The 23,880-nt window shown below is 52.4% G+C and overlaps 1 protein-coding gene across 4 annotated transcripts in view; it reads right to left on the reverse strand.

Annotated features, from left to right (window-relative positions):
• The window catches only part of PAX5 (paired box 5), a 194,601-nt gene that overhangs the window by 90,559 nt on the left and 80,162 nt on the right, over positions 1 to 23,880 (reverse strand). The window lies entirely within an intron of this gene.

Raw genomic sequence — 23,880 nt, forward strand, 5'->3', positions numbered from 1 at the left:
GCTGGCATGGAGAGGCAGGTCCCCGGGCCTGGATGCGGGAAGCAGAGCAGTCTGCAAGCCCAAGGCAGCCAGGGACCTGGCCCCGGGCGCCTCCCCTCACCACCTCTGCTTCCCCACCTGCGCAAGGATGTCCACTGGATGATCTCCAAGTCCCCTTCTACTGCTGTCCCCTGTCACTGACCAAGTGACAAGGCAGGGATTCCCTCTTCACCAAGTGAGGTACAGAGCAAGAGCGAGAGATGGAGGGGGAACCTACAGGTTAAAGGAGACTTGGAGACACATCAGTCGATCAGAACATAGACCTTGATTTAAACAGACTATAAAAACCGTGTGAGACACATAATGAAACAACTGGAAATGGAAACGCCGAGTATTTGATGACATTGAGTACCAGGAGGCACGGAGGATCCGCTTTAGAAGCTCTCATGCCTCCGAGGTTCATTCTAGGGCTGGGCACGATGGCACAGCAGTTCAGCCGCTGCATGTGATGCCCGTGTGCCAAACCGGACTGCCTGGTTCAAAACCCCAGCTACTGCACTTCTATCTGACTCCCTGCTTATGTGCACCCTGGGGAGGCAGGAGGTGATGGCTCGAGTACTGAGTCCCTGCCACCCACATCAGAGCCCTGGATGAAGTATCAGGCTCCCAGCTTTGCCTAGCCCAGTCCCAGCTGCCGCAGGCAATTGGGGAGTGAACCAGCAGATGCAAGTTCCATGTCTGTCTCTCCCTCTCTCTCTCCCTCTCTCCCTCTTCCTATCTGCTACCCCCTCCCTCATGTGTGTGTCACTCTACCTTTCCAATAAATAAACACTTTTTTAAAATACAAATTCATTCTCAAAGTATCTACACAATGATATGCTATCTGGAATTTGCTTGACAACAAAGTGTGGTTAACAGACTGTCTATACAACAGGATACTATGCAACAACGACAAAAATGGGGAGTCCTGATGCCTGTGGCTCCACAGGAGCATTATGCTAAGTGAGGGACGGACGGACGCCAGATACAAAAGGCATTCCTTTCAGGTGAACTGTTTAGAGATGGCAAACACACAACCCCGAAAGCAGAGCAGTGGTTGGCTGGAGCAGGAAGCTGGGATCAACCGTGAGCTCGCACGAGGGTCTTTCTGCAGAGATGGAACTGTTCTGAAACAGGACCGTGGAGGCCAGTGCTGTGGCGTAGCGGGTAAAGCCTCTGCCATACGGGTGCTTGTTGGAGTTCCGGCTGCACCACTTCCAATCCAGCTAACTGCTAATGTGCCTGGGAAAGCAGTGGAGGATGGACCAAGTCTTTGGGCCCCTGCGCCCACGTAGGAGATCAGAAAAAGCTCCTGGCTCCCGGCTGCAGATCAGCCCATCTCCGGCCATTGTGCCCATTTAGGGAGTGAACCAGTGGATGGAAAGATCTCTGTCTCTGTCTCTCCCTCTCTAACTTTGCCCTTCACATAAATAAATAAATCTCCAAAAAATAAAATCAAACAGGACTGTGCTAATGGTCACACAACACCTCAAGTTTACTACAAACCATGAACTTGTATGTTTACAATATGTGCACTTTATGATAGAAAAATTAAACATCAGGGCCGGTGCCGCGGCTCACTAGGCTAATCCTCCGCCTTGCAGAGCTGGCACACAGGGTTCTAGTCCCGGTTGGGGCGCCGGATTCTGTCCCGGTTGCCCCTCTTCCAGGCCAGCTCTCTGCTGTGGCCAGGGAGTGCAGTGGAGGATGGCCCAGGTGCTTGGGCCCTACACCCCATGGGAGACCAGGAAAAGCACCTGGCTCCTGGCTCCTGCCATCGGATCAGCGCGGTGCGCCGGCCGCAGCGCGCCGGCCGCAGCGGCCATTAAAGGGTGAACCAACGGCAAAGGAAGACCTTTCTCTCTGTCTCTCTCTCTCACTGTCCACTCTGCCTGTCAAAAAAATAAAAAAAAAGAATAAATAAACATGTAAAAATAATAACAGAATGTAGAGGAATAGAATATTGATACACACCACCAGTCATGAGTTGACGTGTGTTGGATGCAGGTCATGGGTGTTTAGGGGTTGATTATACCATTTTTGCTGACTTGGAAAGTCTCCATAGTTAAGTCAAAAGGCTCAGGCGGCACGTGATTGACTTGGGGCAGCGCTGCTGGCCCTCGCCAACTGCCTGATGCACGTCTCCAGGACGGCGGGAGCGCCCGAGGTCGGGCACAGCCGGGGGCTGCCCTCTTGCTGCTTCTTTCTTGTGCCCACTGTGAAGCACAGACCCTGGCACTTTCTAGACTACAGAGCCCTTAGTGGGCAAAACTGTCCCTGGGACTCCTAGGGTGTGAACAGGTGCACAGTGAGAGCAAGGCCAGGTGTCCAACACCGAGGTCAGAGCCAGTCCCCCACCCCCGCCCCACAAGCAGAGTGGGAACTGAAGAAGCCCTCGCTACCGGCCCTGAGCAGAAAAGACTTATGAGGGGACCCACTCCTCCACAAAGGACCTGGTGCCAGACCCAGATGTATTCCTCCAGCGAGGAGGAGGAGGGTTCCCAAAATACAGCTGTTCAGCTGGCAAAGCATAAAGTAAGGGCACAGCTCTCCTGATCACAGGGCACCAGACCAGCTGCCAGGGGGCCTGGAGTACCGCCTCTGCCTTGGACTCCCAAGCAACCTGGGGCAGACCCCTGCCCTCCCCGGGCCTCAGTGACTCCACCTGTCAGGTGAGAGACAGACCAGAGCTACCAGGGCCCTCCCTGTCCAGGTGTCTCACCGAATCCGCACCCTGCAAAGGTAGGACCCTCAGCCCACAGAATGGGTGCTCCCTGACGTGGCCCCAGCCTGGCCTGGCCTGGCAGCCATTGGTGGGACCATGGGGCCGAGAAAGGTCTGCTGGGAACACACAGCTCACGTCTGACACGGCCAAGTTCGTACTGTGTGCAGCCAGGCCCGGCACCTCCTGTCCACGGCTCCCTCCCTTGTTACAACACGAGTACGCACGAGACACAGTAAGCATGCCACATCCCGAGGGCAGCCCCTTTCTCTTTTCATTTTTGAAGTCCCCAGGACCAGACACACAGAGAAACCCTTTGAAAACGTCTGCTGGAAAGGGCTCCCTGTGACGATGGCGAGGCTAGGTCTCAGCACCGTCAGCATCCCAGCTGCTGGGGTTCGGGGCGATGCTAGGATTGCGAGAAAGCGGGCAGAGGGGCATGGGATCTCTGCGTTAGTCCCTTCACCTGCAGGTGAGTCTCCGTGGCCTCAAAGCTGAAAGTTTAACCTTCAAAAAGGGACAGACAGAACAAGGTTTCAGCGTGGTCTCTATGAAAGCAGACGATGGATCCCGCTTGGGGGAGGAAAGCCAGCTTGCAGAACGGAGGCCCTGCGAGTGACACTTGCAAAAGTACGGCCGCTGGAATTAAGCAGGGGGGAGAACGGCCAAAGGTCCTGAAAGGGCCTCCTCTTCCAGGAAGTGCCCCTGATTTTCCCTCCTCCGAGGTCCTACAACAGCTGAGGGCGCCTGTGTCTGTCACAGCACTCATCACTGTGCTGGGTACTAAACTGTTCAAGGCCCTCATCCCCCAGCCCCAGCAAGAGCTTCCCCGAGGGTGGGGCTCTGTCTGCCTCATCTTTGAGCAGCAGCTCCTGGCCCAGTGCCCAGCTCTGAACAGATGTGACATAAATGCCCGCGGAACCAAATGAATGGGGACAGGTAGCACAGCCTGGCTGTGCCAAGTACACCAGGGTGCCTCCCGGGGTCACGGGACGATGTGAAGGTGCGCTGGCTGCCCGGAAGCACCAAAGACTCGCCCACTATTCACTCGGTTCCCCAGAACTCTGCTGTGCCTGGGCCCAAACGGCTCGTGGAGGCATCCAGGGGCTTCTGGGAAGTTTCAGAGCAAAGTTTACAAGACTCCTCTGCCTTGTTCTGTGCCCAGCCTGCCAGGGCCCTGCAGCACAGCCACAGTAGGGCTCCCCCGAGAGGAGACGGCAGTCAGATGTGGTTTCTGTCTACAGCAATGACCTACCCAAGGCCCTCTGCTTCTTCCAGTCCCTTACAGAATTCGGGGGGGGGGGGGGGCAAATCTCAGGGCCCAAAGGAGCTTGAGATTATGAAGGCTAATCTTGTTCTGATGCCTGAAACCCACGAAGTAGGCATCTCCAGTGACAGGGAGCTCACTCCAGCTCCGGGGAGTTGGCTGTGAGAAGGTGCAACCCTCCCCTGCAGGCTGCCCCCCAGGCTCCTGGGTGTGCTCCCCAGGGCTCCAGTTCCCGCCAATGTCCTCTCGTGCTGTCCAGGTGCCTACTGCCAGGTGTGCTCTGGCACAGGATGCTAGCTTCTGCGTTCCTCTGGCAGATGCAAGTTGTTCTCGTGGTCAACACAGAGCTTACTCCAGGTTCATTAGAAAGGGACAGGGATGAAGTCCAGGATACAAAATCAAGCAAGGAGCATTCATCGGCCCCCTTCCTAACCAGTGTGCGACACGTAGACTCACAGAGTGTCCTAAACACGATGACAGAAAGGCTGTCCTGCCAGGGGTGTCCTCATCCCGGAGCACGAAGCCCACTTCTGGAGGAAGAGCAGGGGCCCAGCAGTCAGGGTGGGTTAAAGCCTGCAGGGTGGGGCAGGAGGGCCTCCTGTGGGAGGGGCCCCGCACCTGCTCTGGCTCTGCCTGGCTACACAAGGAACAGCTCCAGGGCCTGACAGGGAGAAGGGGAAGGAGAGTCTCAGAACCAAAGCTCCACCTGCAGGCAGCAAAATTCCACGGGCTTTGTCCAGGGGTCTGCATGCCTTCTTGCTGCAGGACTGGGAGAGGGCTACCCCCAAAGGTAGGCAGGAATCTGTGACTGTGTGCTCCAAATGTGGGGGAAGGAACCCATCTTCCACTCCCTGGCACCCCAAGGTGCACACGGTTCGCTCTCTTTCTGAGTGACTTCCCCATGTGGGGAAGACAGGGACAGATGGGAACCAAGAGGCTTTCCCTGCACCACTGGACCTGCAGGTAGGGGCAGGGCACTGAGGGTTGGATGTCCCACCCCCTAAAGGCCACCTCTCTAATACCTTCTGTGTTCTGCACCCCCAGTCCCTATCAGAAAGGACTCCCACACAGGCGGCACTGGGAGGGTTCCTGGAGCTGGGGAAGGGAACTGCCAGGAAAAGCAGGCTGAGGAGGCCAGGCCACCAATGCGAACACAGAGCCCTTGGTTTGCAGCTAAGAGGACTCGACCAGCTCCCCACTAAGGTCTCGGTCCCAGTCAATGACTTGCATTTTCTGGATGCCTGCTATACACCAGGTGCAGGTCTAAGTGTTCAAATGCATTCATTCACATGCTCTGTGTAGTAACCCTATGGCCGTCACCCTCCCCCTTCACACACAATGCCAGCGGGACACAAGGCACCAAAATAACATGTCCAGTCCCCCCCCCCCAACATACACACTCAAGCAGTGATCTCAAAGTCAACAGCGCTGTAAACCACTACCAGGTCACTGCCAGCAGCCTATCATGCTGCACAGAACACTGCAGTCCAGATACACGCAGCAGGTTGCAGGGCATGTGGTTCAACACAGCTTCCGTCCCATCCCAAAGTCCGTGTTCTTTCCCACAATTCTAAACTGCACTGGAGCCCAGCAAGGGGCAAACCCCAACTGCCAGGTCAAGGGTGTCTTCCCATGTGGCTTGACCTCTCTGGACAGCATGCCTATTCCAGACCCTAACATCTGGCTAAGCCATTCCCTGAGTCACACCAGTCATACCACGACTCTGAGATCCCACACCCTTTCACTCCTCCAACCCTTGTCCATCCACCCCTTCGGATCCTGGCTCACGAGCTACCTCCTCTTATTGAAAGTTTCTCCAGATTGGTTCAACCATGCATGTTGTTAACTTTATTCTTGCCATTTAGACTGAAAACTCTGACATGATAAACTCAGAGGGCTTAGCTTGAATGTCAACATTCGCAATCACTCTTGACACCAGCGGGAAACGATACAGAAAGAAGCCTAAGACATTGTTAGCACTATTAAGGAACAATCAGGCATCTGACTGTTCACCCAGTTAAGCCCTCTCTGTCCTTAAAAAAAAGATTAAGCCAGAATGACAGAGAGAAAGTAAGAAAAAGAGAGAGAGAGAGAGAGAGAGAGAGAGAGAATGAATGAATCTTCCATTCACTGGTTCACTTCCCAAATGACCACAACAGCCAGGGCTGGGCCAAACAGAAGCGAGGAACTTTATCCAGATCTCCCACATGGGTGCAGAGGCCCATGGACTTAGGCCACCCTCTGCTGCTTTCCCAGGCACATTAGCAGAGAGTTGGATTAGAAGTGGAGCAGCTGGGACTCGAACCGATGTCCATATGGAATGATGGTGCCACAGCGCCAGTCCCATCCCTCTCTGTTCTTTACTGTGACTCTGATCCTTGGACAGAAACCGAAGGAAGGAGTTGTGAGGCTTCGGCTTTAGCTACGATGGGTGAGCCCGGATTCCGACTCAAGCTAAGAAGCACAGAGATGAAACTAGCACCACGACAGCGGCGTTTCTGCTTCTCTGCCTTTTTCACTGAGGTTTACTTAAGAGCCGCTGCTTTTAATAGCAGAAATATGCTTGCAATTGGCAGTTACACGTTACTTCCATGAATCTTGCATTTCACACATGGATGTGAAGCATAATAACCATTGTTTGTGCTACTCCCTATCATTTAGTTAAACAAGCAAGCCATTCGCCCGGAGACTGGATGTGTGCACGGCACACTTCTGAAGGCACCGTTTGCGCTGGATTCCTAACCATCCCTTTGGCTCCCTCACACACACACATACATTAATTTTGCCTCCTGTTTTTATTTCCTCTACCTCCCTCCCACAAATCAAACCTCCAATAATATAAACGCTGCTGGCGAGAAACAAGCTTCCCACAAACAAAAAGCCTGCAAGCCAAAGGCAACTGGCTGTGCACCTCTCCCTGGCCAGCCCCCTCCAGCCATCCCTCTGCCTGGCCCCTGCCCCAGAAGACCCTGCAATGGCTCACGTTCATCGCCAAGTGGGAAAGGGGTTTGATCCCTAGATCAAAGAAAAGTTTGGTGTGACAGTCGGCTAGGGAAAACACAGGCAGGTTTCTCTCTGCCACCCCGTGTCAGGCTCACAAAGAGAAAAATCGCACCATCCGACATGGTTGGGAGAGTTTCATCCAAAGCAGTGCTAATTAATATCCCCGCTTTCCAGAAGACAGTGCCACGTACAGCTGCGAGGGTAACAAGGCTGCTCTCCCTTCGATTTGATGGGAAGAACATTTTCATTACACAGCCTCCTCCCACACCCTCCCCTCTCGGCCACATCAGCCCCAGGAAGGGAGCCAGGGAGCCAGGGAGCAGAACCCTTCTCCCCTCGTTAATTTTATTATTTATACCTCATTTTAAAGGGGGATGGGTGCTACTCCCAGTGCACCTGGCTGGAGCCCTTCTGACAAGCAGTGGTACCTTCTAGAACCTTCTTACGTATCAGTCACCATGATGTGCCAACTTTTTGAAATTTGCCTCAGATAATAAGCTGAATCCAGTGCAGTTCTTCCACGTGTGTGTGGTGTGTGTGTGTCCTAAATAAATGTGGCAGGCTCTAAACCCTTCTGTGAAGTATATGTGGACTTGATGGCCCAGTATGAGCCATGGGCGACCCCCAGGGACCCCTGAAAGCCTGGGGACGCTCTACTTGGGCCCCTCCCCCCAGTCAGGCACCTTTAGCTATTTGGGCAGGGCCCACCCTTTTTTTTTTTTTTTTTTTTTTTTTTGACAGATAGAGTTAGACAGTAAGAGAGAGAGACAGAGAGAAAGGTCTTCCTTTTTCCATTGGTTCACCCCCCAAATCGTGCTGTGCTGATCCGAAGCCAAGAGCCAGGTGCTTCCTCCTGATCTCCCATGCGGGTGCAGGGCCCAAGCACGTGGGCCACAGCAGAGAGCTGGACTGGAAGAGCAACCAGGACAGAACTGGTGCCCCAACCGGGACTAGAACCTACGGTGCCAGCGCCACAGGCAGAGGATTAGCCAAGTGAACCGTGGCGCCAGCCAGGGCCGACCCATTTTTAACCCAAACCACCAGATCACAGGCAGCATGGCGAGGCCATGCGTCTCTCCGTTTTGTTCTGAAACCCTACGTGCTCAAGGCTGTCTCTCTCCAGCCTCCTAGAGGGACCCCAAATCCAATCTACACATCTCCAATGTACCTGTTTGTCGTTTATACATATAAATAGCTGCGTTTCCATTCTCTCTTTGTTTCTCATTTTCATTTGGTTCTAATATCTGCATGTAAATGTCGGAAAATAGCATCTGTAATTGGAGATTATGAAGTATGGCCAGCTCCTGACAGCCTGCTAAGGAAGATGGATTATCCTCATTTTTCTGTAAATTTTGTCAATTTTGGAATTCATAAGCTATCAACACTGATCAAAATGGGACTTCACAGCTGTGTCAAAAAAAAAAAAAAAGGAGCAAGAGGGAGCGAGGGAGAGAGAGGGAGCGTGCATGGAGGGTGTGTGCAGGGGGCAGCCATCAGCAGCCGGCGCGCGGGCCGGCAGATTGGATGCCCGATGGTGGCGGCGTCGCATCCACCCTCCTCTTCTGTCCCCTCCTCTCCACACCGGCAGCTCTCGCGGCACAGGGCCTGCTCCCCTGGCTAAATCAAACAGCTAAATCACGAGGCGGGAAGGCCGCAAATCCTCCAAGGCACCCACTCAAACCCGGACTTAATTTATTGCCAGGCGCTGCCTCCCTTATTTATCCCGACGAGCTGGCGGCTCCCTGCGCTCAGGCCTCGGAGATGTTCTGCTCCTTCCAGGCCATCACGGCCCACTTGAGGCAATTGTGTTGGTCTCTCTCTCTCAATTTTCCCATTACTGGGAGTAAGTACTGTTGGGACTCTGTAATAGCCCGACTGCAGCCCATATCAATAACAGATGAGGTTTAATCGTCCAACACAAAAATTATTTAGGCGCAGTAAGGACATTCAATGTCATTTGCATAATGGCATTTCTATCGCACGCACCTAACCCGTCTTGCATAAACAAGGCCTTGGGACCATAAATAATAATAAATCATGACGTCTGCACGCCTCTTGCGGTAATAGGAGCCGGTCTTTGTGGAAATTATTTCAGCAGGAAATGGGCACTGTAATTTTAAAGACATGTGGTGCGGCGAGGCACGGTAAATCACGTGTGTGCGCGCCTGAGCCCTGGGAGCAGCCCGCAGACCTGCCCTGAACCCACGGCCACATCCCCAGGGCCTGAAGGAGGGTGGACCGCCAGTGCGCAGGGGCCGGGGCCTCCACAGCAGACACCAGGATACACCACTATCCCAAGAAACTGTGGGCCAGAGAGGGCAGGATGCTCAGAGCGCCACAGGAGGGAATGATGGATTTGCACATGGGGAGGCATCCAGGCGTCAGGGTCAGAGTCTTTTTCCAGGAAAAAGGAAGAGCCCCATGAAAGCAGTGAGCTTGGTTTCCCTACATCCCAAGTGTCCCTGGCGCCCAGCAGTGGTGCAGGAGACATCCAGAAGAAACTCGGCGAGAGGAGAAGATTCTGGGCCCAGGCAGTGAACAGATGAGAGGAGCTCTGAAAGCTAGTGACGGTGGGACAGACAGACAGAGGCAGAGACCGCAGGGAGAGCCTGGTGAGCAACAGGGGGAAGTGCCCTCTGGAGTCTCAATCACATTGGGAGGCAGTTGTGGGGTGAGGGAGAACAGACTCGGGGGAGGCACAGGCAGCGGCCAGCAAAGCGGCTCAACCTGTGCAGTGGAGAATCCTAGCTCAGCCATCTAAGACCCGCTGTCCCATGGCTCTCCGCCTCCACGTCTGCGCACGGAGCAAGTCTGCTGGTGGCACTGACCGGGCAGAGCTGCAGCGGGCGTTAAGTGAAAGACTGTGTGCCAAGTGACCAGCGCTTGGTGGAGCTCTGCTCTCGCTGCTCTCCGGGAAGCAGCAGCAGTGAGTCTGACACAGGTTCTGCCCTGTGGCAGCTGGGAGATTTGGGACAACCAAGTCCACCCTCTGGGCACCCCAGCTGCTTCTGCAGGAAAACTAGCCGCATGAGCCGGGCCCTGCCTCCCTCTCGACACAGGTGCTGTGAGCCTTAGCAGGGCTTGGGACTGAGAAAGTCTCGTGGGAGGAACAGGAATGAGGCGAGCCTCCCACACCCACCCGAGGGCATCGCCAGCCGTCCCCCGCCCTGGCAGCACCTGGAAGTGTGCTTTCCGTGGGCACCAGGCCCTCACCAAAATATGGAAACTTGGCTGCAAAGACGAGAAAGCCTGCAGTTTAGTCTTTAGCGTTGTTCCTCTGTCAGTTTCTTGGTTTTGACATAGACCATGGTGCCATAGGTGGGAATTAACACAGAGGTAAACAGGGTGAGTCACCTGTGGAAACTCTCGGCTCCACTTTACAACTTTTCTGTAAATTTTAAATGATTCCAAAAGTAACTATCTGTGTAAAAAAAAAATGAGAAGAAGGAGAAGCAGCAGCAGCAGCAGCTAGGCCTCACTCACGTGCAGAGGAAAGCAGATTAAAATCATGTGCGTCATTTATCTTCACTCAGAGTCAGGGCTGAGACTCCGCTGGGTGGCACACCACGGGGAAACAGGTCTTCTCACCCAGGAGAACGAACCTCTGTGCAGTGCAGCTGTGCGTGCCTGGAGCCGGCCATCCCACATCTGGGAATCCGTCCTGCAGGTGTGTCCCACATGTGCACTAACACATGTGGACAAGGATGCTCCCTGCAGACTTTTTTGAAAAAGAAAAATACTGGAAGCAACCAACAGGAGACATTAAATAAACGGGGACATCCCACATAATGGGATGCTACTGCGGTTGTTAAAAAGGATGGAGTAGCAGTCTATTGATATATGGAATCCAAGAAATACTCGTCATTGAAAAACAGCAAAGCAGAACAATGTCTCTAGAATGCTATTGTCTGTTCACAGGGGGGTTGTTACAGATACACAGTCACTTTTCTGTACATATTTACACATACACGTTGTCCTCACCAAAACACTGTAGATTCATATATAGGTATCGGTATGTCAACAGGGAAAAAAAAAACTCTAAAGGACACAGAGGAAAGTGGTGGCAGTGGCTGCCTCCCAACAGGGGAAGACCATGGCAGGAAGAGGAGCAGGAGGAAACCCACTTTTCGTTGCATACATTTAGCGTTGTCTAAGTTTCTATCATCTTTCACACACTGCCAGTTAAATTTTTTTTAATGAAAAAAAAAATGTCTTGCTCAGATAAGCACTAATGAGCAGGTGCTGCTGGGGCTTAAACAAGACCATGGCTGTGTCCAGGGGCCCCTGAGGACTGTGTCTGTGTGGAGAGCTGCCCTGTGTCACCTAGGGTGTCTGGCATCAGTCTCCTGGGCAGCGTGCCTGCAGTCAGCAGCTGGGTCCACATGCACCCTTGGGAGCCTGCCCCTCCCACCAGCTCACAGGAAGGAGCTAGGCCCTCCTCTATCAGACCCTAAGCACAGTGTCTGAGCTGGGAGGGGGTTAGGGTATCTCCATTCTCATCCCTCCCAGTTTTCAGATGTAAGCGGGGGGGCAAAGACTTGCTCTAGGGGACACTGCAGCAAGAGAGGTGGCCCCCAACCAGAACTCAGGCTCTCAAATGCTTGGTGTGCAAAATGGAACTAACAGCTTCCATCTGTCCTCCTGACAGAAAAGTGTACATGGGAACCAAAAAAGGTCACAGACGTAAGAGCAGGCAGGGGCTTCACAGCGCCTTTCAGGGACAAAGTCCCCATGACGTGCAGGTAGGAAGGCCCAGAGTGAGCACACATGCAAGTCCCTCCTGCTCCCCTGCAAAATACTGCTGCCCAGCTGTAGACTAGCCTTTGTTCCAGCTCCGGAAACGGAGGCATAGAGAGAGAAAGTTCCCCACAGTCGCACAACTAATAAAACTTGATCAGCCAGCACCGCGGCTCACTAGGCTAATCATCCACCTGCGGCGCCGGCACACCAGGTTCTAGTCCTGGTCAGGGTGCCAGATTCTGTCCCGGTTGCTCCTCTTCCAGGCCAGCTCTCTGCTGTGGCCAGGGAGTGCAGTGGAGGATGGTCCAGGTCCTCGGGCCCTGCACCCCATGGGAGACCAGGAGAAGCACCTGGCTCCTGGCTTCAGGCCCCAGCCGTAGCAGCCATTTAGGGGTGAACCAACGGAAAAGGAAGACCTTTCTCTCTGTCTCCCTCTCTCACTGTCTTAACTCTGCCTGTCAAAAAAAAAAAAAAAAAAAAAAAAAGGTAAAAAAACCCTGATCACGTGGCTCTAAATGCATGTGCTGAAGGTGGAGCTTTTCAATATTCTTAATTTTTTATTAAGTTTATTTATTTGAAAGGCAGAACAACAGAGAGAAAGTTTCGATCCACTGGTTTATTCCTCCAATAACCATAACAGCCAGGAATCCCATCTGGGTCCTCCACTTGGGTAACAGGGGCTCAGGCACTCGTGCCATCATCTACTGCCTCCTAAGGTTTGCATCAGCAAGAAACTGTATTGGAAGAGGAGGCAGGACTTGCAGCCAGGGCTCAGATATGGGATGTGGGCATCCCAGGCAGTCACATAACCCAGTAAGCCACAACGCCCGCCCCCCCGAGACAGACCCTTCAGCAGAGCAAACACTGGAGGCAACAGAGCCCGGCTTTTCCCCAAAGTGGGTGAGCATATGGGGACTGGGGGCCTTGAATGGTCATGGCCAATCAGGCAAGGCTGTGGCACATCAGCTACTTCGGCCCAGCTGACCATGCCCGGGGCCACAAGTGCCTCAGACACTCCGCAGGGAAGGTAACGGTCACAGACTTGTCTCAGCTCTTCTCTGCACCCAGGCCTCAGTGTCCCCTACCCAGAGGCTTCCGTGTCTTTGGGCTCAACCACCTGTAGGGAGGACCCCACCCCACCCCTGCCAAATCCTTCCAGTCTTCCCCATCTCAGTCCCACTTCCCTAACCTCAACCCCTTTGCACTCTAACCCCGAGCCTGGTCATGTGACCAGGGTCATCTTGTCTTCTGGGTCTCTCCAGGGACACTGCCTTGGGGGCACAGATCTAGGGTTCCCCAGGTCTCCCCATTCCCAGCTCCTCCATCTCACAGGTGATGGCCCCAATCCAGGTCCCACCCTTACCTAGCCTTTGCTCCAAATGGTTGTGCCTGGCTTCTGGGACATGCACCTGTTCTACTGGAATTTCACTCACCCACCATTAACTTCTGAGCATCAGAGCTTCATGGTACAGGAAAGCCAGACTCACTCACTCACTTCAACTCCACTAAGGACGTTCCTGAGCACTTAGAAATGTTTACTTCCTCTCTCTCTCTCTCTCTCCCTCTCTCTTTCTCTCTCACACACACACATACACACACACACCCCAAAAGCCACATCTTTTCAAACTACTTAGTACCAGAAAAGAAGGCCCAAGAGTTGTGCCGCAAGAAAATTTTCATAATAAAAGCAAAACAATGTAGCAAAGACAGAGAAGTAGACAAGCCCCAGAACAACTTTGTGGGTTGTTCAGTTCATTACCTTTCCTTATTCATTCTTGCTTTCTTTCCTACCTGGTGACTTTCAGAAAGGATCTAACCAGCTCACAATGATGCCAAAATGATGATGATGATGATGATGATGGTGGTGGTGGTGGTGGTGGTGGTGATAGAGCACAGGGGAGAGGGAAGGAAAGCAAAGGAAGAACACAAATTGGGCCACTGAGCTATTCTGCTCCTCAGTTTCCTTTTCTGTAAAGGTAAGATGGGAAAAGCCCCACCTCACAGGCCTGCTGGAGCTATTAAATGAGGCAATGCAGCCCAAGTGCTCACCCAGGCCAGTGCATGGCACAACTGACACTGCAGAGTGACACGGCCAAGGACTAGAGAGCGCTTAACTTGGGGTTCTGAGCCAGGTCGGGGGAAGCACCTACACACACCTCCTCTGGGAATAAGCACGTGCAAGAAGCTGTGTGGCTGCATCAGTGAGCGGTTCTCTCCACCCCGAACCCCACGGGGTGCTGGGGAGCAGCTCCCCAGAGTCCCAGGAACTGCACCAGCAGCACCACTCCCAGCATCCCTGTGTGCGCTCCAGGGGGCACCTGGGCCAGCCGGCATTTTTAAATCAGCTGCTACAGGGAACCAGTTAAAGCTACAGAAATCCAAGCAGTTGGGGCCAGCGCTGTGGTGCAGAGGGTAAAGACGCCACCTGCAATGCTGGCATCCCATATTAACACTGATTCACGTCCCAGCTTCTCCACTTCCGATCCAGCTTCCTGCTAATGGCCTGGGAAAAGCAGAAGAGGACGGCCCACATACTTGAGCCTCTGTCACCTATGTGGGAGACCTGGATGAAGCTCCTGGCTTCCCACTGGCCATTGTGGCCATCTGGGGAATAAACGAGCATATGTAAGATATTTCTCTCTCTCTCTCTCTCTCTGTAACTCTGACCTTCAAATATATAAATAAATCTTTAGATTAAAAACAGGAAAAAGCCGGCGCCGTGGCTCAATAGGCTAATCCTCCACCTTGCGGCGCCGGCACACCGGGTTCTAGTCCCGGTTGGGGCGCCGGATTCTGTCCCGGTTGCCCCTCTTCCAGGCCAGCTCTCTGCTATGGCCAGGGAGTGCAGTGGAGGATGGCCCAGGTGCTTGGGCCCTGCACCCCATGGGAGACCAGGAAAAGCACCTGGCTCCTGGCTCCTGCCAGGATCAGCGCGGTGCGCCGGCTGCAGCGGCGGCCATTGGAGGGTGAACCAGCGGCAAAAGGAAGACCTTTCTCTCTCTGTCTCTCTCTCTCACTGTCCACTCTGCCTGTCAAAAAAAAAAAAAAAAAAAAAAAAACAGGAAAAGAAATCCCAGGAATTGACTTTGAGTTGCAGCACTGGGAAAGTAAACCTCCACAGAACCAGTTAGAACTGGCCCACACTCCCCAGGTGAAAACCTCTAGATTTTCTGTCCCTGAACCTGCCCCACTATGGGATCTAATGGCCAGGGTCAGGCCCTACAGCTGAGCTCCGAGACAAGGAGGGGGTTCACCCTGCAAGGACATGTGAACGTGTCTCAGCTGCCTCACCACACGGCACAGATGCACCGTTCTGACCACCAGGGGGTGGAAGAGAAAGCGAGGGGCTGGACACAGGTCTCACAGCATCCAGGACCCTTTGCGGTTGAAGGTTATTTTAGGTTATTTGGAATTTGCTGGTGAGCTAGAGGGCAGCCCCAGGAGACACTTGAGGTAACTTCTCTACCACTAGGCAGGCCCCAACAGAACCTGGAAGCTCCTGGCCCACTGTCAACTTCTCAGTCCTCAACCACCAGAACCACACTGTTCTAGAGATCTTCAGAAAGTTCACAGATGGGGCCAGTGTTGTGGCGCAGCGGGTTAACGTCCTGGCCTGAAGCGCTGGCATCCCAGCGCTGGTTTGAGATCCGGCACTCCACTTCCAATCCAGCTCTCTGCTGTGGCCTGGGAAAGCAGTAGAAGATGGCCCAAGTCCTTGGGTCCCTGCACCCATGTGGGAGACCGGGAAGAAGCTCCTGGCTCCTGGCTTCGGATTGGCCCAGCTCTGGCCGTTGTAGCCAACTGGGGAGTGAACCATCGATGGAAGACCTCTCTCTCTCTCTCTCTGCCTCTCCTCTCTCTATGTAACTCTGACTTTCAAATAAATAAATAAATCTAATAAAAAAAAAAAAAGAAAGTTCACAGAGAAAGTGCATTATGAAAAAGCCAAGCATGGATTTCAAAAACTGCTGTGTCATAATAAGCTTACCTTTCAAGTCTATCCTCTACAAACTTTGAGGTCCCTCTTCTGACAAGTCAGCCACGCCCGGGACTGAGGTTACTTTTTCCAAATCTCACACTTTGACTCTGAAGGGGGCAGAAGCCCAGGAAAGGACGGAGTCTCTGGTGCTGTCCAGGACACAGAAAAGAGAGGCCTCCACATGCACTCCGTGTGCTGTAAGTTAACTCCCGGGTTCTGCTCATAAACGAATTTACTGAGAAGAACCATATCGATTAATACCCCTGCTCCTGAAGAGCTGTCCCCCAGGGATGCCACACTGCCCTTCCCAACAGTTCCAGGTGCAGCCCCTCCGCCCCACCACCAACCTCAATTCAAACGTCCCAAAGTCGTGCGTGCTGACACTTAACAGGCGATGAAAGACGACATTGTATCCAGACCTGCATATCTGCCGTGCCCGGCAAATGTGCTACAAAAGCTTTAAACCTTCATCACGCGTCCTCCCCCCCAGGTGCTTCATTTTATTCTTCTTACTTTGAGAGGGAGAGAGTTCCCATCCACTGACTCACTCTCCAAATGCCAGCAACATCCTGGGTGCCAAGGCCAGACGCCAGGCTCTCAATCCAGGACTCCCCAGGACTCCCACTGGGTATCAGGATCCATCACCACTGCCTCCCCAGGTCTGCCTTAGTGGGAAGCTGGACTCAAACCCAGGCGCTTTCACAGGGAACATGCTAACCTCAACCAGCATCTTGAACACCCCTGCTGAAGTAGTGTTAACGCTGGCCTGAGGCTGGGCTAAAACCCACCTCTTCCTCATTTCTTAAATAAGGTAGGTAAGTATCTACCTGGAAGGGTTTAAGAATTAAATTATGTACTGTCCAGATACTACATAACTACACATACTTCATTATATTGTATTGTGTGTATATTTGTGTATCTATATTCCATTTTCTTGTTGCTTACACACACACACACACTGCAAAATACAACTTTAAAATGGGGAAGGGGCTTTCCAGAGTCCTCACATGCACCCCTACCCCCCTCCTGCTCCAGCCACCTGAAACTACCCCAGTTGTCCCGGACGATGGCACCTACACCTGTCTCCATGCTTTCGCTCTTCCTCTTTCCCTTTCTCGCCTGCCTGGCAACCTCCTACACATCCGCCTCCCCACTCACTTCCTGTGCTATCCCCAAGGCCATAAACTGAGCAGGGGCAGAAGTCCTTCCTGAGGAGTTCGTAGAGAGTAATGACAGAGCGTGAGCCAAGTGCACACCCTGGCCCGGTGCTGTCCAGGGCCTTATACACAGGGGCCTCACCCTCACCCTGTGCTGGGCACAGCAGCATCACCACCACAGCAACCTATCCAGGTCACACAGCAGTAGGTGTGGGCACCAGCCTCCAGGCCCAGGCTGACTCCAGCACCCACACTCTGCCTTGACAAACTGCCAGCACAGATGTGGCCTGAGAACGAGTGACAGCATGAACTGTCCCAAAGTACATGGTCACAAGCATGGACAGTCCCACCCCTTCCTTCAGGAGGGATGTCCCCAGTTCTGCCGGGCACCTCCTCCCCACCCTGGAGGCATATGGAGAAGACCAAAGAATTTCTGTCCTCTCTCCATTGTACCACAAGGGAAATGCTCACTTGTGCATTTGGAGTGGGGAAATCTTACAGTACAACCAGGCATTAAGAATTTACTGCAGAGACATCGTCACAGCTCTGGCAGGAGCTACCTCGATTGCTCTGCAGAGACATCGTCACAGCTCTGGCAGGAGCTACCTCGATTGCTCTAACGGGAGTTTCTGCCTGCACCTCCTGGAGCCAGGGGAAGGGGAAGAAGGAAGCCTGGGGAGAAGTCAAATAGGGCCTGCGGGGGGATCTGCCGCCCCTCCCGCCCCAGCAGTTCCCAGCCACTCTGCCTCCCAGGAGCCGACTCTCACTGCCTCCTGTCCAGTTCCCTTCCTGCCCAACCCAGCCCTGGGCTTTCCTGATCCCTTGCCCACCACAACCTTGCCTCTCTGCCCTGGGACCCTCTGAATGGGCAGAATGCTCCGGCATGAAGATAACAATCCTAACACAGGGGCTCTCGTGGGCTGGGCCCTCTGCGAGGCCCTCTCGATGGTCACTTCCCCCACACAACCGCCAATGACACAGGTGCTGCTGTCAGCCCCGTCTCACCCAGGAGAAAGCCGACATCTGAGCAGTGGTAAGCCTGGTAGGTGTGAAATAACAAGAGTATTCAGAAGGCAGAAAAGCCAAGCCTTGTTTGGGGTGTGCGGGTCACACCCCAAACCTCAACCGCCTGATCAGGCAGATAGTGTCGTCCATCACTGTCGCTCCCCCTCTTCGTGGAGGAACGACACAGGACCCTGCGCTGTTCTTTCGTCTGCTCGGCCCTCCCCGGGTTTGCTGCTGGTTCTTCCCGGGTTGGCTACTATCCCTTCCACCTCCGTGGAAGGGCAGTTCCCCCTGGCCACATTCCCCACTTCCGCAGGGGAGCAGCACACCGCCGGCCGGCTCTCTCGGGGGCTGCACAGGCGTTCCTTCAGATGTTCCCCTTAGATGTTCCTAGTGCATGCCGTCTCTCTCCTCCTTTATAGTCCTCTTCCACCAATCCCAACTCTGCTACCCACACGCCGAGTACGCTGCTCTCCTCCAATCAGGAGCAGGTCCCACAGTTTATTGGTTGAACTGGAGGCAGCTGTGTAGAAGCTGTTTCCCTTCTCAGCGCCATATTGTGGGAAAGCAGATGCATAGAATAAGTCTTAATTCCAGTAACTTAGTCTAGTCCGAGTTGCTCACAGTTGCTCCCCACAATCACGGCCTCCCTGTGATTCGATGGGGCTCTGAACATGGACTTGTCGGAATTCCAGACCAACCTGGTGCCGTACCCCGACATACACTTTCTGCTGGCCACCTACGCCCCGGTCATCTCAGCGGAGAAGGCCTATCACGAGCAGCTGTCCGTGGCCGAGATCACCAACGCCTGCTTCGAGCCGGCCAATCAGATGGTGAAGTGCGACCCTCACCACGGCCAGTACATGGCCTACTGCATGCTGTACCAGCGAGCTCACACCCCAGCACGGAGGTGAGACTCTGGAGCTAAGCAGGCGACCACTTTTACACTGGAGTCTCCCAAGAGGCTCAAGACCAACAGAGCAGGTTGCAAAGTCACAAGTGGCTGCTGCTAAACCATGACACCGTACCGCCTCCTCCAGGCATGGTCCCTGACGCCCTCTCCAGGGAAAAGCACGCCTTCTCCAACGCCCTGGGAGTTTCTGCAGGCTTCCTGTTCCCCGGAACCAATCCCAGGCCACTGCTCACCACACATCCTGCCAGGATTGCTCCTCACAATTCCACACCACCTGCCTATGCCAGGCCCCCATACCAGTAGTGCAATGCCTATGTCCCTGCCACCAGATCCCCCTTCCTGGGGCCCTCCCACCGCTATCGCGGTCTTTACCTGCCCTCCACCTCTCGCGCTGAGCAACGCCCCTTTCACTCCATTGGCCCATGGGTGGCCAGAGGGATGACGTCATCCGGTCACTCAGACCCCTCTGCCTCTAAGACCTCAAATCCCAAGCACCCTTGGGAAAGCTCCTTTCTCATCAGCTTCCTTTCACAGTGTCATCCTGCGGAGCTGGCTCCTGCCAGGACCCCCAGGACCCCCAAGACCATTGTACCGACAGGTGGACAAAGCAAGGTGCACCTAAAACGACAGCATTGCAGTTCCCTCGCCCTGACCCTAGCATTGTCTGAAAGCTTTCAAAAGCACCAACTCCAAGCTGAACTATGGGGTAGACTTCAACAAATTCAGCCCATTTTGATTCAAAGCCAAGGCATCAGGAAAAGACCAACCACCTCATCTTTGCCCCAACACAGCCATCCAGAGGTGTCAGAGTTCCAGAGCGTGGAGGGGGAGGAAACCCGACTTCCTCTCCCACACCCCTCCTGATGCTTGAAGGAGCCTCCTCGGCTTCCTCCCAGTGGCCACCCTGCCCAGGCCAGCCACTCCCAGTAACAGGAAGCCTGCAGGCCTCCCCGCTCTGTGCGGCTCTGCCTGCTCAGGTTTCCTTTGCCTAGCTGAATGTTGCCTTTCTCCATTCCCACCAGGCCTGAGTGTGCCCACTCTGCCACTCTTCTGCAGAGACCCTCAGACATCAGATTACCCCCTTGGGCGTCCGCCGAGTCTTCTGTTCTCCCAGCCAGCCAGTCCCACTTCCAGGTTCCTCACAACACAATTCTCAGGGTGGGCAAAATGGGATGGACAGGGCCGGCGCTATGGCACAGCAGGTTAAGCTGCTGCCTGCAATGCTGGTATCCCATACCAGTGTCAGTTCAAGACCTGGCTGCTCTACTTCTAATCCAGCTCCCTGCTAATATGCCTGGGAAAGCAGGAGAAGGTGGCCCAAGTACCTGGGCCTCTGCCACCCATGTGGGAGACCTGGAAGAAGCTCCTGGCTTCCTGGCTTCAGTCTGGCCTGTTGCAACCATCTGGGGAGTGAACCAGCAGATGCAAGATTCCCTCCCTCCCTGTCTCTCTCCCTTTCTTTCTGCAATTCTTTCAAATAAATAAGTAAATATTTTTTTTTAAAAGCAGTGGGTTGGCCGGCACCGCGGCTCACTAGGCTAATCCTCCGCTTTGCGGTGCCGGCACACCGGGTTCTAGTCCCGGTCGGGGCGCCGGATTCTGTCCCGGTTGCCCCTCTTCCAGGCCAGCCCTCTGCTGTGGCCAGGGAGTGCAGTGGAGGATGGCCCAGGTGCTTGGGCCCTGCACCCCATGGGAGACCAGGAAAAGCACCTGGCTCCTGGCTCCTGCCACCGGATCGGCGCGGTGCGCCGGCCGCAGCGCGCCGGCCGTGGCGGCCATTGGAGGGTGAACCAACGGCAAAGGAAGACCTTTCTCTCTGTCTCTCTCTCTCACTGTCCACTCTGCCTGTCAAAAAAAAAAAAAAAAAAAAAAAAAGCAGTGGGTTGGTCTATCAGGGTTGGCAGCATCAATAGAAGCTCAAGGCACAGGCCCTAGACCCTGCTTGGCTTCACAACCTGGCTCCAAATGTTGCTACCTCTGTCTCTGTGGATACAGTGTTGTTTTCTCTCAATTTTCTTATCTGTAAAATGGGAATAATTTTTAAAAGATTCATTCATTCATTCACTCATTTATTTTAAAGGCAGAGGTAGAGAGAAAGAGAAAGATAGAGAGGTTTTCCATATGCTGGTTCACTCCCCAAATGGCCACAACAGCTGGAACTGGGCCTATTCGAAGCCAGGAGTTTCTTCTGGGTCTCCCATGTGGATGCAGGGGCCTGAGCACTTGGGCCCTCTTCTACTGCTTTCCCAGGCCACCAGCAGGGAGCTGGATCAGAAGTGGAACAGCTGGGTCTTGAACTGGTGAAAGTATGGGATGCCAGCAAGCAGGCATGGCTTTACCTGCCATGCCACAGCACAATCTATGGAGCTGTGTAAAGCTCAGTACAATACTGGCACATGCCAAGTGCTTAGGAAATGTTAGTTATTAGGGGCCGGCATTGTGGCGCAGTGGGTCAAGTCACCACCTACGACACTGGCACCCTATATTGTCACCAGTTCGAGTTCTACCTGCTCTACTTTCCAATCCAGCTTCCTGCATGTGCCTGGGCAAGTGACGGAAGATGACCCAAGTGCTTGGGCACAGCCCCAGTCACTGCAGCCATTTGGGGAGTGAACCAGCAGATGGAAGATCTGTGTCTCCTTCTGTCTTTTTCTGTAACTCTGCCTTTCAAATAAATAAATGAATCTTCTTTAAAAATGTTAGCTATCAGATTTGGCTCCTTCCCCTACCTCCCTTGGTCGTGGTCCATTGGTCCACGTTCTTCCTGGGGTGAGGCAGCCACCTGGCATCCCACAGCACGGGTGAGAGTGAGTCTGCTGTCTCTGGCAGTTTCAAGACTGAGTCCACAGACAACTACACTCCCCTAGACCTTTCTTACCAGCGTTTCTGCTCATCTGCATGGCCTCAGTTGTCCGAAATATCACTCGGTAACCATGAAGTTATCGATATTTATGAACCCTCAGATCCACTTCTCAGCTTTTTCACTTAACTCTTACAGCTGTAACTGTCTACCCAATGCTGTTGCTGGAGCATATGCGTCTACAAGTTCTTTCATTCGTTAGCACTGGCCCCTAAAGACATGGATTGGGTAAGGAGTAGAGAAAGGGCTTCATTTTTATCTCCTAGGATTCCGTGGCATGTAAACCGCTTGTAACACATCATATTATTTCTGCTTTGCCTTATTGAAAGTTGCTGCTCTTGTTTTAACTTCTCGAGTTGAATACTTAACCTATTAAGCTTTTATCTTCTTTTGTAATAAACGCATTTAAGCTTACGCATTTTCCTCTAAGTGCCACTTTAGCTTCACTGCACAAGTTCTGACACGTAGGGAAGTCTTTTGGGTTGTTCAGTTCTAATATTAGGATTTTTTTTTGAACCATGAATGTTTTTCAGAATTTTTTTTTTAAACTTGGAGATTTGGAGGCCATATTTTGCTTTGGACTACCAATTTTTAATTTTATCCTGCTGTGAGCCAAGAATACAGTCTATGATATGGATTTTTACTATAGCTGAGACTTGCTTCATACCAACACAGTCTTTGTAAGTGCTCTTTCTGAGTGTTTGAAAAACTTATTTGTTCTCTACTTGTTGTTCTAGTTATTTCTATTTTATTATTAATATGCTGTACAAATCTTACAAATATCCCTGCTAATGCTTTACCAGCTTGGTCTATCCACCAATAAGAAGGAGGTGCTAACATCATGGGATTTGTTCATCTGTCATTGATAATTTTTGCTTAAAATACTTTGAGATTGTGTTCAAGATTGCTCTGTCTTCCTAGGAATTGCTCTTGTCATCATTAAGTAATGATCTTTTTGTCTCTGTGGATGTTTTAGGATCTAAAGCTTATTTTCTATGATAGGGATATCAATTTTTTGTTGTTGTTAGTATTGCCTGGTCCATATTTTCCTGTCTCACTATTTGCAACATTTCAGTACCATTTTGTTTTAGGTTAATTTCTTCAAACAGCATGGGTTTTAGTTACCTTACATTTTTCTTACTATTTGGCAAATTTGATCTATGTATAATTATTGCAATCACTCAAATATTTTTATTTCTATGGTTTTCTAATTTTGTTTTTTAATATATCATGCTTTTTCTTTCTTTCCTTCTTTTCCCCACCATCTATTGGATTCATTTAGAATTCTATATGTCTCTCTTTGGTTCCTCTGGTTTGGAAGTTAGACATTCTATCACCATGCCTTTAGTGGCTACCCTTAATGTGCCCGCCTTCATCTTAACCCAATATAAAGTCTATCACTGTATCTATTCTATCCTCCTGAGTAGTGAAAGAATCTTAGAGCATTCTAACACACGCTCATATACTTCCTATCTTTTTTCCGTTGTATTTTTTTTTTTTTCGACAGGCACAGAGTGGACAGTGAGAAAGACAGAGAGAAAGGTCATCCTTTTCTGTTGGTTCACCCCACAACGGCCGCTGAGGCCAGTGCACCATGCTGATCCTAAGCCAGGAGCAAGGTGCTTCTCCTGATCTCCCATGTGGGTGCAGGGCCCAAGCACTTGGGCCACCCTCCACTGCACTCCCGGGCCACAGCAGAGAGCTGGACTGGAAGAGGAACAACCGGGACAGAATCCGGTGCCCCGACCAGGACTAGAATCCGGGGTGCTAGCACCGCAGGCAGAGGATTAGCCTAGTGAGCCGCAGCGCCAGCCTTTCCACTGTATTTTCTTGCAAAACTAGTCACTATTTTTACCGTCTATGTCCTTTTGGTATAATCTCATTTTGATTATCCTTCATTTATAAACATATTTTGTTATCATTGCTTCTTAAATCTCATTCTCTCCTTATCTATTTCATATCCTTGTAGGTGACATACAGTTGAGTTTTGTGGCTTTCTATATACTCTGACAATCTCTGTCTACTCAAAAGTATATTGAGACCACATTCAAAGTGACTACTGATATAGTTGAGTTAATATCTATTATGCTGCAGCTGGTATTGTAGTGCAGTGGGTTAAGCTGCCGCCACCTGAAATGCTAGCATCCCATATCTGCTCTGGTTCAAGTCCCAGCTGCTCCTCTTCTGATCCAACTCCCTGCTAATGTATCTAGGAA

The sequence above is a fragment of the Oryctolagus cuniculus genome, chromosome 1, assembly GCF_964237555.1.
Source record: "Oryctolagus cuniculus chromosome 1, mOryCun1.1, whole genome shotgun sequence".
Lineage (NCBI taxonomy): Eukaryota > Metazoa > Chordata > Mammalia > Lagomorpha > Leporidae > Oryctolagus > Oryctolagus cuniculus.